This window comes from Dasypus novemcinctus, chromosome 11, assembly GCF_030445035.2.
Source record: "Dasypus novemcinctus isolate mDasNov1 chromosome 11, mDasNov1.1.hap2, whole genome shotgun sequence".
In the NCBI taxonomy this organism is placed as follows: Eukaryota; Metazoa; Chordata; class Mammalia; order Cingulata; family Dasypodidae; genus Dasypus; species Dasypus novemcinctus.
The window spans coordinates 103,485,744-103,500,911 of NC_080683.1; positions in this window are offsets into that span (position 1 = coordinate 103,485,744).

Here is a 15,168-nt window from a genome sequence, read left to right on the forward strand (position 1 = left end):
GGTGTACTTTTTTCACACTTGAACATGTCCTAAATTAGGATGCATCTTACAGTGACAAGTCATAGACTTTTTCTTTCTTAGGTATATATAAGTTAATGGTACATCTTACAATTGATGGCTTCTTAGAACTGATGGCGTAGTATTTTCCTCATTTTGCAGAGTTTCAAATTAAAGTTAGAGGCATTGCCAGGGTCACATGACCAGAGGACCCAGGCAGCCTGACTGCACAGCACATAATATGCTGGAAGCCCTCAGTCTTACTCCCAAACCCTCAGCTCGATGGCCCCTTTCTGGAGATTTCTCATAGAACCATAAGCCCTCCCTCAAGAAGGAAGGTGTTCATACAACCTGCATTTAAATTTCCCTCTGAATTATATGAAAACCAGGATTAGAAAAGCCTTGCTGGTGAAGTCACAGACATACTAGGGATTATCCCTCAGCCCTCACCTACCCCATTCTTTTTCTATTGGGTACAGATGCATCAGCAGGTTTCCATTCTGCAGGGTGGGTGGGAGGGTGGGGATGAAAAGGCCTGATCATACCTTTTAAACCTAGACACTGGGAACGAGCAGCCCATGTGCTTATCAGTGCGGGTGCTGGCAGTGGCAGGGCCCCCTCCCCCTGAGCTGTGTAAATACCCGCCCTCAGACAGTGCAGGTATCTCTCCCTTCTAACATGAAGTGGAGTGTGTTCCTGAACGGGCAGTTTGGTTTCTCTGGGGAACTGGCCACAGTGGGATCTCTGTCCCTACTTATTTGGACCCTTTATGGTATGTAAGAACAAAGCAGTGAATTGCCGAAACTTTTTGTTGTGCCTGAGCCTGTGTTCCCACGACATACCGTATAGCAACTCACTCCATGAGTTTGAAACTCAGAGATCTTGGATATCTCCCTACAAAAATACACGTAGAACTCTGCCATTCTTGTTTTGTTTGTTTGTTTACAGCTGTGTTCTTTCTTCGAATAGATAGATGCCTTAGAATATATTTAATAGTTCTCACCTATGAATTATCTTGAACATATGTTATTGAACTAAAAAGAAGAGTATTTTTGTTGGGCAAATTCTTAACACTGAAACTGTTGCATAGAAGTATATCTGCAATCATAACTATGATAGATTACCACAGTTCATTTCACCTGTCAATTTGTGGTATCTAGTTGTTTGGTTAAGCAAGACTGTCCTGATTGGTACTGTTAGGGTATAGTAGCAAACACCTATAGTCTGTTGATTGCTTCTATAACTGATTGCATCTACAATCAACAAAGGAGACTGCCCTCCACAATGAATAGTCTCCTCATCCAATTAGTTGGAGGTCTTTGTTTTAGTTTCCTGGCTGCTTAAACAAATACGATACAATAGGTTGGTTTTAAAACAGGAATTTATTGACTCACAGCTTCAGAGGTTAGAGGGCTATTTTTACCGCTGGTTTAGTATCGTCTGGCTGGCCATCAATCTTTGGGGTTCCTTGGCTTTTCCACCACATGACAATGGTAGAATTTTGGAAGTGTCTTCTCCTTTCTCTTCTATGTTCCACTGACTGTCACCTTCTTGCTTCTCCCATAGCTTCTCTGTGTTCAATTTCTTTTGCTCATAAGGACTTCAGCAATATTACATTAAGGCCCACCCTCATTCAATTTGGTTTCCCCTTAACAAATAACATCTTAAAAAGTCCTATTTAAAAATGGATTCATACTCACAGGACCAGGGTTTGGGATCTGAACATGCCTTTTGTGGGATACATGATACAATCATCAACAGTCTTAAAGACAGAAATGAGGATTTCAGAAGAATTCCTGTCTCCACTTTAGCTAGTCAGCCTCCCTTAGGAATTCAACCTCACCTTCACCAGAGTTTCAACTTGGGGCATGCCCTGTGGAATCTGAACTTGCCAATCTCCCATGTTTGCATGAACCAAGTCCTATGATAGATCATATATAGATAGATAGATAGATAGATAGATCATATATATATATGTATACATATACACACACACATATATATCCTGTTGGTTCTGTTTTTCTGGAGAACTCTGACTAACATACAGAGCTCACATAGATCTCATCAAATAACCAAAAAGATTGTGCCGGTTTTGATCTTTAAAGAGTGCCTCAGGACTCTGATTAAATTATCACACAAAAACAATGTCAGAATGATGTCTATAGTAACAGGAATATCTGCTTATTGATTTATTTGCCATTTTCAGGTAATTCATATTTTGAGGTCTCTCCTTTGCAGACATGAACAAAGTTATCTCCTAAATACAAAAGCAGAATGAAGTCCAGGGAGTATGGAAACATCTCTCAAAAATGGCTTAATCTTAAAGATATATAATTTTTAGATGGAAATTTCTATTCTACTCCACCTCTGTCTTCTCTCATCTTCTTGATCATTTTGGCCACTGATGTTCAAAGCCAATCTGTCTTCAATATTGTTACTAAACTGTAGGATTTGGATACTCTTTTTGCATGCTTTTATAAGCTGGAATTAGAGATGGCAACACAATGCAGCCTCTTGCTGTGGAAACCACAGACTTCTAAAGGGCATCCTGCCTGGACATCACTTCATAGAGAATAGGCTCTGTCCCTTGGGCGCCTTGAAGACTGCCCGCATGACTGCTTGCATCATGTGACCTTTAGCAGTAAACTTAAATTTAAACCAGAGACCAAACAGGATAGTTCATCTCTTAACAATTGAAATTCCTCCAATTTCTGTGAAAGCTCTCTCCCCATTATACTCCTCATCCCAGTTTGTCATCTAAGCATCCCTAGTTTGAAACCCAAGTGAAGAGGGTCAGCTTACCCTGGGGACCAATCAGAATAGGCCCAGTGACCCAAAGAGTCACATTTCCTTCTTCAAAGAACTAGGAAGAAGGAAAGAACATTGATTGGTTCTTTGTTTCAAAACTTCTACCTAATATGCAGGAGTTGTGGAAATCTGTCTGTGTGTGTGTGGGGCGGGGGGTGCTGTTCAAGGAGGTGAGAGAATCCCCCACATGAGGATGGCTTTGTGTTGTATAGTGAAAATGTTGGCCAGTTATTTTATAAGTTACCTTGAGGGGGTTGCAGGGGCCAGTGAATTTATGAAGTGAAACGGATCCTTGCTCTGTCTTTAGTTATTATGGCCTGAGAGAAATTTTTCTTCACTGAAGAGGTCACTGAAGTTTATTCAGCAAAAACCTATATCTCTAATGGCAGGGCACTGCGTGACTCACTGAGGAGTCAAGTTAGATTATGAAATTTTGCTCTCCTTTTCCCTGCATACTACTTCCTCTCTTGACAAGCCAAGAAAGACCCCCTTCAAGGAAACAGTTAATTTGGAAGGAATAAAGCAGCAAAATAGCTGGAAAGGTCAATTAGTTTTAAATAAAGGGATGGCAGTGTATGAGAGCATGTTTATTAGCCAGCATTTTATTAGCCAGATATTGCTGCACATTTGGGTTTTGGGAAAATGAGAGTGAAGGTTAGCCTAGGCCTTGAGTCCCATGAGTGATGAAGGAGCCAAGGAAATAAAATGGCCAAAGACTGATGGGGCCATAATAAAGACTAAAGACCATCATCTCTAGTCAGTGCCGAGCCAGAGCAAGGGGGAAGGAAAGGAATGAATATGGTCATGGGAACCTTTGTAAAGAACAAACAGTGAAGAAAAAGGCACTCCGAAAAACAATGGAAATGAAAATAATGGGAAAACACAAAGAAGTAGGAGATGATGGATCTGAAATGCTTTAATGACTGTTCAAGGAATAATGGAAGGAAGTGGCTATGGTTTAAGCAGGTCGCAAGGCTAATGATAGGTGGCCCTTTGTGAGTAGCTAAAAGCATAAGGAATAATGTTGAGATGAGTCTGAGACAGAAAGTTATACATAAACTAAGTACTTTGCTATGAACTTTTAAAGGAGAAAAGTCATAAATAGAAGTGTATTGGGCCTTCCTCTAATCCAGATCTCAGCATGGCATGTTTCACCAGGTGGAACATTCCTCAGCCTTCTTGGAAGCTGTCACTGTCAGTAGAGACTTGCAGCATGCTAGGCTTGAAACACACATACACACACAGCAAAAATAAAACATAAATAAAGCTGCTACTCTAAAGGAAGTAAGGCAGGTTAGTATAGGAAACAGGGAAGGCTGCTGGTATGAACATCATCATGAGACCCTGCCTGGAAAGCCCCTGAGGAAAGGCAGCTGCTTGAGAACAAAGCCATAACTCCTACAGCCGAAAAGCCCACCAAAGACTCTCATCATGAGGTCCCACTTGAAACTCTCAGGCTCAAAAGAAGTAGCCCAGGATAGGCCCAAACAGAAAGGCCTCCCCACTGGTTCCCTGGGAAGAGAGATGAGCCTGATAGTTTGCAGCTGAAGAGAAGTGAACAGCTAAGCAAAGAAAGAAATGAGCCCAGGGAAGACAGATGAGCTTTATGCCAGCCTACAGCTGAGATGGGAAGAAGCTGGGATCATAGGGCCTTGGGAGAAGAGGAAGGCTGAACCCTCACAGAGACCTGCCAACACATGGCCACAGATCTTGGTGAAGGAAGCAACTTACTCTTCATGGCTTTGTGACTGTAAGCTTCTAGCCCATATAAATACCCTACATAAAAGCCAACAGAATCCTGGTACTTTGCATCAACACCCCTGTGGCTAATACACCCAGAGCCCCATGAACGCCTCTCACCCTGTAGCATGGCCCACACCCATGTCTCGGGTGTATCCTTTTCCTGTTTTCGTTTCTTAATAAACTCTTTACTCTCTTGCTTACCCTATGGCATGTTCTTAAATTCCTTTATGTGACATAGCCAAGAACCTAGAAACCCAGAACCCAGAGTGTTCTGCTAACAGAAAGGGGACACACAATGGTCACCCTGGAGGAGAAACATTTTGCCACGCTACACGATGTAGCTCAACCCTTCTCCTTATTCCTCCTGGGCAAGGAAGAGGGACAACTGAGTTTTCTGTTGTATCCCTTTTCCTCCTGGGGAATACATGGGCCCATGAGGTTCAAGCTAACTTCTCCGTATAAAGGAGGCTGACTCTGAGTCATTCAGAAACCACATGTGGTTTTGCTTCCAATGACATCTGGAAAACAAGGGGTCAAATATCTCACAGAGATGTCCTGGTAACTCAGGAATGAGTAGGCTGTTCTCTTGGGGAGACTAGTAGGGTGAGACATAGTCAGGGCTTGATGTGGCTAGAATTGAGGAATTAGAATAATGTTTTTTTTTTCCTTTACTCCCTGTTGGTGATTGAATCATACTTCCTGCAAAAGGCATGCTCAGTTCCCAACACCTGATCCTGTGAGTGTGAATCCATTTGTAAATAGGACTTTTGAAGATGATATTAATTAAGGTGTGCCCAAACTGAACGAGAGTGGGCTTTAAGCCATATGGCTGATTTCCTTATAAGCAAGGATACTGGACACAGAAAGAGAAGCCTCAGAGGAAGCAAGAAACTGGAAGTAAACATAACCCAGAAGAGAAGGGAGAAGATGCCACCATGTGCATTGCCATGTGACAGAAAAGACAAGGAACTGCCAAGATTGCCAGCCAGCTAAAGATACCATCGCTGGAAGGAAGCAAGCCTTCTAGTTTCTGAAACTGTAAGCCAATAAATTCCTGTTGTTAAGCCAATCTGTTGCATGGTATTGGTTTTAGCAGCTGGGAACTAAAACCCTAGGGTGCCATAACAAAGTACTGTAAACTGGGTGCCTTGAAACAAGAGAAATTTATTGTCTTAACCATTCTGGAGGCTAGAAGTCCACAATCAAGTGTTGGGAGGGTCATGCTCTCTCTGTAGTTTGGAGAGTTTGGGCAGTGGCTTGCAGCAATACATGGGCATACCTCAATCTCAGCCATCTTCTTTGTTTGTGTCCAAATTTCCTCTTCTTTTAAGGATACCAATCATTGGATTAGGACTCACCCTAATCCAGATTGGCCAAATCATCACTAATAATATCTTCAAATATCCTATTTTCAAATAGAGTCCCATTCATGGGACTGGGGGTTGGACTTTTGAGAGACACATTTCAATCCATAGCACTCCTCTTCTCAAAGTGCCTAGAAAAGGAGAAGTAGGAACAGAGAAATATAGTAAAGAAGGGCAGAAGGAGTTATTGAACTGATGACAAGAATGTAAATAAAATCACAACCCTCCAAAAAGAACTGAAATTTCTTTCCAGCTCACTTAACTGTTCACCTTGTGTTTCAGCACTGGGTGAAATCTAATTAATATATTTTACATTTAGAGAATTTAGAAATAACTTCTATATATTACTACAATTTATTTCTAAGGTATAGTAATTTGAGTTTAATTTTACATGATCTAATAACATAAACCTGGTCACATTTGCATAAATTAAAGTAGAACTGGCAATAAAGAAAGCATATGCTCGCTATAATAAAAGACTTTATGATCAAGTCCTCCCCTCTCCAGAATTGGCACTGAGAAATGTGATAGCCAAATAGAGATGAAGCAGAAAGCATCCCCTCCCCCTTCCTAAACATATAACTCCCCAAAGTCCAGTCCCTCCCAGCCAAGGGATCCCACATTTTTCATTAGTACAATACAAAAACATATGGTTAAGAAAAGAAAAAAGAACATAAGAAATGCATAGAAGAGTCATAGAATTCAAAGAAAACACATTCCCTAGTTCATACCCACATCTAACTGCCTAAGAAATTTCAATGAAAATCAGATGTGATTTTCAACATGTATTTTGCCTAAATAAAATATAAATAAAATACAAGGATTTCTCTATGTAGTGGTTACAAAATTTTCTTTCCTTGTCTTGCTCAAATTCTGGGATTTCTGCTTCACCCAATGGGCAAACATAGCAGGAATTTTAATTAAGATTTGGGCAGCTCAGTAATAGCAGGGTGGCCAGAGGTCCCGGGAAGCACTTTCCTAGAAACTAGGAAACAACCAGTGCGAAAACCTACTCCCTGCAGATATCAAAGGATCCTAACAGTACTGGCCCTCAGAGTGTGGGGATTTGTGGGCGTGGTCAACACTGCCGCTATTGCTAAAAACCTCAATTAAGGAAAATTCCTTCCAGAGAAGTGGGAGGAGGAGAGGGCATTCTGATTGATTTAACTTTATGACTGTGCATTTACCCAGAAGACACTTAATTCATCCCTTGCTTTTGAAGTTCTAAAACTGCATTTGTCTTTTTCACCTGATAGGTCATACAAAATCTATCTAATCCTTCTCTGAGGGTGATTTCAGGGCCATGGGGGGGACTTTGTGATACTATAAGTATGCTAGACCTGAAATCCAAAGTAACTTAACAGCATTTGACCTTGGGCAAGATACCTAGTTTTTCCATCTGAAAACAGGTAATCTGCCCTACATATTTTATAGAGTTCTTGTGGGGTTTAATATAGATAATACTTACAAACTATGAAGAACTTTTGGAACTTATATTCCCAAATTCTGAAAATTAATTTTTACTGTTCAGGAGGTGTAGTTATGGCTATAGAAGATAAGAAAGGATAGATTTTTGGTCTAAATTCATACCAACCTCAAGACATAAATTAGATGCTGTTTTTAAGAGAGAGGAAAAAAATAACTCCCTGATAATGGCTTTTTTTTTTTTTTAAGAATTTGTTTCTTTTTCCTAGAAGAAAAATTCAGAGGAAAATAACCTAACATCACTGTTTTGTTTCACAGTGGAAAATGTGTTAAGAAAGACACTGCCTTTTGCAGAAAGACCTGAGACACGGAGAAAAGATGGAAGGAGGCAAGGAAGGAGGAAAAAAGGGGAATGAAGGGAAAGGATAGGAAGGAAGGAGAGAAAAGGAACAAAGAAAAAATGAAAGCCAAGGTAAGACCCAGCAAGCAAATGAATCTCCAGCTTTTTAAAGTAACTTGCTGTTCTCCTGCTTGCATACACTGCAGCCCAGTGCCATGTAAGGGTCTGAAGACTGCAAAAACTCACTCAAAAGAAGATTAAGATAAATAACAGGTTGAGGAATGACTTTTTCTTTCTTGTGACTTCAGGTCTTTGAGAACATTTTCACATTTCTTTCTATTTAAAACAAAAATATAATTCCTTTACTGGAGTTGAAAGTCAGAATCATAATATCATCAGGGAAGAATATCTATTCTGCATCTACATGTGATGGCAGGAAGTGGGAGAATGAGAATGTCAACAAAATCCCAACTGTGTTCTTCCAAAGCACGCAGTTGTTCCTTCAAACAACACACTTATCAAGTATCTACTATGTGCTATGCATCCACTGTCCCAGGCACTGTGGAGACAGCAGTGAAAAAAGGTCGGGCAGCAAATTGGAGATACCCTAAAACATAATGTATTTGTCAGGATTTATATATTTCAAATATTCTCATGTATATATGAATCTAGAGTAAGTACAAAAGGAAGAACATTGAGAAAATGGCAGTATATACAAAATATAAGTTCTGGAAGTTTTAAAACAAATCTAACATGATTTTTGTTAGTTGACAGAACAAAATGTGTTATATAGCCTGTTATTTTTGCCCCAAAATGTTTTAGCTTTTCCTAGTCAGAGATTGAAGACTCAAGTGAAACATGAGTAAGGAAGAAAAATATTTTTCCAACCTATTTTGTGGAGGAAGGGGAAATTGGAAGGAAAAGTTCTTGAAACTATTTCTCCCAATTTTTCTAATTTTATTTTTGTTGTGTTTCCATAAAGCTAAGCCCGGTGTCATGCCTTTCACGTCTTTTCAGTGAATATATGTTGCACAATTATTTTGTGAGTGTCGAGAAATTTCTTGATTTAGAGAGTGCCTTGACTTCATTCACAAACAAAACCTTGATTTGAAGCTAACGCATAACCATATATATGATTCTATGGTTTACAATGAACTCTAACCTTTTTAATTCTCAAGAGCCCAGACTTTCTTTTTGGAAATGAACAGAGCTTGAAGCCTATTCCAAATTTATTGAAAGTGATGACATTTTTTATTTTATAACCCATTTAAAAAATGATAGTTGTTAGAAAATTGCTTCCTGGTTTTACTACTTCAGAAATTCTACATTATTAAATTACTTAAAATGTGACTTGGCCTTATATAATATAGCTTGAGAAATAAATGGTTTGCTAAACACACTTCACCAGGAGGTACAGGACAGAGATAATGCTATGGCAGACATGATGAGAGTCTGGGCAGAGCCAAAACCAGGGGATAAACATAGTAGGGAAGAAGCTATGATCAGAGTGTTGGGTTTACTTTGTGGCCATGAGTTGGGTGGTAGGGGTCAGCCAAGTGTGATTACTAGGCGCCAAACAAGGAAGTCCCAGAGACATGGCTAGGAGATGGAGTGCAAGACTTTGTACCTGCAAGATTTAGGGAAACTGAAAGCAGAAGCATGGGAAGCAGTCTTCAGTCTGGCAGTGCTTTCAGGACCCTGGCATATATTTCTGTGCATTTTCTGAAAGGCACCCAACACCTGATTATTAGGATAGGATTAACGGATTTTAGTTGGGGAGAAGGTAGACATTTTTTCCAAAAAATTCTGAATTTTAAATGAATCTCTATCTTGAGGTCAATGACTATAGTTATTGGTTATCTATTGCTGCATAACAAATTAACCTGAACTTAGCAGTGTAAAACAACAGACAACTATTACTTCATGGTTTCGGTGGATTGGGATTCCAGGTGTACCTTAGTTGGGTGTTGGCTCAGGTCTCTGAAGCTGGGGCTGCAGTCATCTCAAGTAGGAGAGCAGAAGAAGCTCCACTTCCAAGAGCACTTACATCACGATGGGGAGCCTCACATCCTTGCTGGCTGTTGGTTGGGGACATTAGTTCCTTGCCATGAGGGTCTCTCAGTGGGGCAGTGGTCATGACAGCAACCAGGTACTTCAGAGCAAGTGAGCTACAGAGTGAGAAAGCGTGGGAGAGAATGAACAAAACATGAGACACAGTCTTTGTAACCTAATCTTGAATTGACATGTGATAAATTTTACCCTGTTCAGTATGTCAGAAGTGAGTTATTATGTTCAGTCCACACTCAAGCATAGTGGCATGAATGTTAGGAGACAAGGATCATTGAGAATCATCTTAGAGACAGCCTGCCACAATACTATATACAGAAAGCCATATCATTTGATATTTTAGAACAGAATAGACAACAGCTAGTCATGTCACAAACAGTTATTCACCCACCTGAAGGTGGAAACTGATATTATCTCAAGATTCCCCATGACTGTACTATCTGTAATGAAATTGGTCCTTCCTATTGTCTTGGTCAATTCTGTCTTATACACTATTAGTAGCTTAAATATCATCTCCTCTATTGTCATATAGGGGCCGAAGCGGCTAAATTTTATCTAAGCAGGATTATGCAGTGTTTGTAGTGGTTTGAGTAACAGCCCCCAAGAAGATTCGTCTGCATCTGTGATAGCTTAATTGCTGGGCTCAGATTAATTTGTTATGCAAAAAAAGATAACCAATAACTATTGTCATTGACTTCATTGAACTCACTGGTGGAAGACGGAAATTATCCAATGGGCCCTGAAACCAATGACAAGTGTCCTTATGGAAGAGACACAGAGAAGAGACACCAGAGGAGGAGGAGAAGAAGGCCATGTGAAGACAGAGGCAGAGATTGGAATTATGTAGTCCCAAACTAAGGAACACCTGAGATGACCAGAAGCTAGAAGAAGCAAGGCATTCATTCATTCCTGTGGGTGTGTACCCATTACAAGTAGAATCTTTTTTGTGAGTAGGACCTTAAGTCAAGGAAGTTAATCTTTTTCACATGATGTCCCAAGTCAAGATGTGACCACCTCATTCAGGGTGGGTCTTTAATCTGTTTACTGGAGTCCTTTATAAGAGAATGAAATTCAGAGGAAGAGAGAAAAAAGCCATAGAAGCAAGAAGCTAGAAGCAACAAAACCAGAAGGAAAAACCAGCAGGGTCACCATGTGCCTTGCCATGTGACAGAGGTATCCAGGATTGCCAACAGCTAGTCTTCAGGAAGAAGATAATATCTTGATGATGCCTTTATTTGGACATTTTCAAGACCTTAGAACTGTAAGCTTGTAAGCTAATAAATTCCCACTTTAAAACCCAACCCGTATCTGGTATTTTGCTTTCAGCAGCCTACCAAACCAGAATATCTTATCCCCTGAACCTGTGAATAGACCTTATTTTGAAACAGACTCTGTGCAGATATATTTAAGTTAAGGATCCCCAGGCAAGATCATCCTAGATTATCCAAGTGGGCCCTGAAACCAAGGATGGGTGTCCTTATGAAAGATACACAGAGAAGAGACACATGAGGAGGAGGAGGAGAAGGCCATGTGAAGACAGAGTCAGAGATTGGAGTTTTGTAGCCACAAGCTAAGGAACACCTGGGATGACCAGAAGCTAGAAAAGGCAGGAAGAATTCTTCCCTAGAGTCTTCAGAGGAAGTTCAGGTCTGCCCACACCTTGATTTCAGACTCCTGGCCTCCAGAACAGTGAGGGAATAAATTTCTGATGTTGTAAGCTGCCCAGTTTTATGGTAATTTGTTACAGCCGCAACAAAAAAATAACACAGTGGTTATGACTACCAGGCTTTGAATTTCAGCTGTTGACATACTGGCTGCTTGATGTTATGCCTCATCTCCAAATGAGGATAACAGTTTTACCTACCTCATATGGACAATAAAAGTCAGTTAATGAAAGATATTAGACCTATCCTCTAACAACGACTTTTTTAGGGAAAAGGAAGTTAATCTTTTTCACATAATTTCCCATATGTCAGCCATATAGATAGGCCATTTCTTTTCCCTGACTTCCTAAACTAAATCTTAATCAGATTAGTCATCCATCTCAAATACCTAAGTAGGGGGCAAGATTATATGTGAGTATAGAGCTAGCCAAGGGGAAGGGACTTCAATCCTCCATTATCAAATTCTGGGGCTATATCTGACTCTTCATCCATTTAGAATATACTTGTATTTCAGAAATTATACCCAAGATATTCAACTTTTCACTCTCTGTAGAGCAACTAGAAATATTAAAAATCATTCTTTGTTAGAAAAATTAGAGAATAGGATAAATTTAAAAAGAGAAAGAAAGAAAAAAGAAATGCACTGATAATCAAATGTTGTCTTATTAATTTTTAGAACTTTTGACTTTTTATTTTTAAAAAATGCATCCTTCTACTAGAAAAATTAGAGAAGTCAGGTAAGCAAAAAATATATAAGACTAAAAGAAAATTCTCCTGATAATTCTAAAACTCATATTTGACTCATGGTTATCATATCCTTCTGGATATGTTTTTCTATATATGTATATAAAATGTAATAATGATAGGCATAATAGTTTGTAATCTTTTTTTTTTTTTTTTTTTTTTACTCAAAAACACATTGTGAACAAGTTGATTTACTCTAAATGGAAATAATCCAATAGGGGGGAAAACTGTATACATTTTTAAATGAAGAAAGTAATTTAGAGAGAACAGGGTGACATGAAGAATAATAAAATTGGGAAAGGAAAGGTTGAAGAAGAAAAGGAATGCATTCATTAGCCTTTGGAATATGCACTTGGTAATTCCTCAGTCCTCTGGAATATGTGGATGCCTGGAACAACTCACTCTTTACTCCTGGTCCAACAGATCCAGCCAGCCTGAGACAGGCTTTCCTATGTTCACATTTGCAGCACTCAGTGACTACAGTGTGTATGTAGAAGGGGGCTTTGGGAATATATTCTTTTAACAACCAACATTGATGCTTTCAGAACTCATCTCCCCAGAGATCCCATATATGCCCTATTGGGTACTGAACTGAAAGGGCCAGTACCCATAAAAACTTCCTTTTTCCTTCTAAAAACAGTACCTTTGAATTGAAAGCCTTATAATCATCTGATATGAAATATCGTCTAACCTGAATGAAGGCATTAGTCTAACTCTGGCCCATTTTAAAACTTGAACAAAACAATGTATTTTCTATGTTTTCAATTGAAAATAACTAAACCAACATCCACATGTTAAATGCTGGCTAGGCACAAGACCTAGCAATGGACAGAAATAGAACAGAACAATGTAGTTCCTGCAGTTGGAAACACAATTCAGAGCAAGTTTCCTATTAAAGAATCTAGGACTATGGAGCCTAGAGGCCTCATTTTTTACTCAAAACACCCTAATTCTTCTCACTGGCCATATTTCCATTTCCACAGCTCCCACACACTGTCCCATCCAAGTGCTTCCCCACTCTTAGTACAGCCATTGGCCACAGGTCTGAATCAGTTCCTTGAATGCAACAGCTTCTGTGAGGGTACAAGACCCAGGAGCCACTCGTAGACTACTTCTTGGAGTTTCTGCTGACAGAAAGATGCCAAACACAGAGACTCCCAGGAAATTTGTTTGCATGATAGAAAAAGTTACCTGAATCTCTACTATAGGGGTGCTAGTCAGATAAGCACAATTCAAAAAAACTATTCAACAAAGATTTACCCAGGGTCCCTTTGTTGCTAAAATAGGTACCATCCTAGACATGAGGGAAACCACAGTGAAAAAAACCCGCAATCCTTGTCCTCGTGACTCTTACATTTTTGTGAAGGAAACAGATAATAAATAATAACAGTTTTCATAACATGTCAGGAAATGATAAATGTTAAGAAAAAAAAGTAAAACTAGGTAAAGTGGAGAATAAAAGAGGATGCATTTAGACAGGGTTGGGCCTCTCTGATAAGGTGACATTTGTCCCTTTAGATGGATTACAATCTTGTAAGAGATAATACACATATAAAAGTAGCTAAGATCAAAAGCAATCAGTGATAGGCTTGTAAAAAAGACACAAATGTAATGTACTGGTAGTTCAAAGAAGAGAGCTATTACTACTCACTGAAGTAAACAGTAAAATTTCATTAAGAAAGTAGCATTTGATTCATTTAACCTTCTTTGTAGAACAGGATTATAGAAAGGTTTTTTAAAAAATTAGAAATGTGGCATCCTTAATTGATTGGGCTTTTTAGAATTTTCTGCTTCTTCTAGTGTGAGTTTTTGTAACTTCTGCCCTTCAAAGAATTTGTCCATTTCATTTAGGAAATGGACATAAAATTGCTTATAATATTCCCTCATTATTTTTTAATGACTTAGAAAATGTAATACTATTTCATTTTATTCTTGACGTTAGTAATTTTTTCTATTTTATTTTCTTGACCAATCTAGCTACTTCTTCAATTTTTAAAATCATTGCAAGAAAAAAGCTCTTGGTGTCAATGATTTTCTCTCATTTGTCTGTTTACTATTTCATTGATTTCCACTATTATTTCCTCCTTTATGCTTCTTTTAAAATTTGTTCTTTTTTATAGAATCTTAAGGTAGAAACTCAGATAACTTTTTTTTTTAATTTTTAAATTTTTTATTTTTATCTCTCCCCCCTTCCCTGCCTACCCCCCCCCCCCAGTTGTCTGTTCTCTGTGTCCAGTCACTGTGTGTTCTTCTGTGTCCACTTGTATTCTTGCCAGTGGCACCAGAATCTGTGTCTCTTTTTGTTGTGTTATCTTGCTGTGTCAGCTCTCCATGTGTGCGGTACCACTCCTGGGCTGGCTGCACTTTTTTCACACTGGGCGGCTCTACTTATGGGGTGCACTCCTTGCACATGGAACTCCCCTACGCGGGGGACACCCCTGCATGGTGTGGTACTCCTTGCATGCATCAGCACTGTGTGTGGGCCAGCTCCTCACATGGGTCAGGAGGTCCTGGGTTTGAACCCTGGGCCTCCCATGTGGTAGGTGGATGCTCTATCCATTGAGCCAAATCTGCTTCCCAGAGAATTGATTTTAAACCATTCTTTATTTTTTCTCCTAAAGTAAACATTTAAAACTATGTGTTTTCCTATAGTCAGTTCTATAGCTATAGCATACACATTTTGGTATGGTGTATTTTCATAATCATTCAGTTCCCAATATTTCTTAATTTCCTTTGAGATTTCTTCCTTGATCTACAGGTGAATTGGAACTTTGTTGTTTAATTTCCAAATATTTGAGTATTTTCTATATATATTTCCTTCCTGGACTTCTAAAGTAGTATTGTTGTCTTCAGAGAATGTATTTTGTATTATCACAATTCTCTGATATTTGTTGAGATTTATTGCATGACCCAGCATATGACCTAGCTCTGTGAATGTCCCATGTGTCCCATATTTATTCTACTATTGCCAGATGTAGTATTCTACAAATGTCAATTAGGCTGAGTTATTTGATAG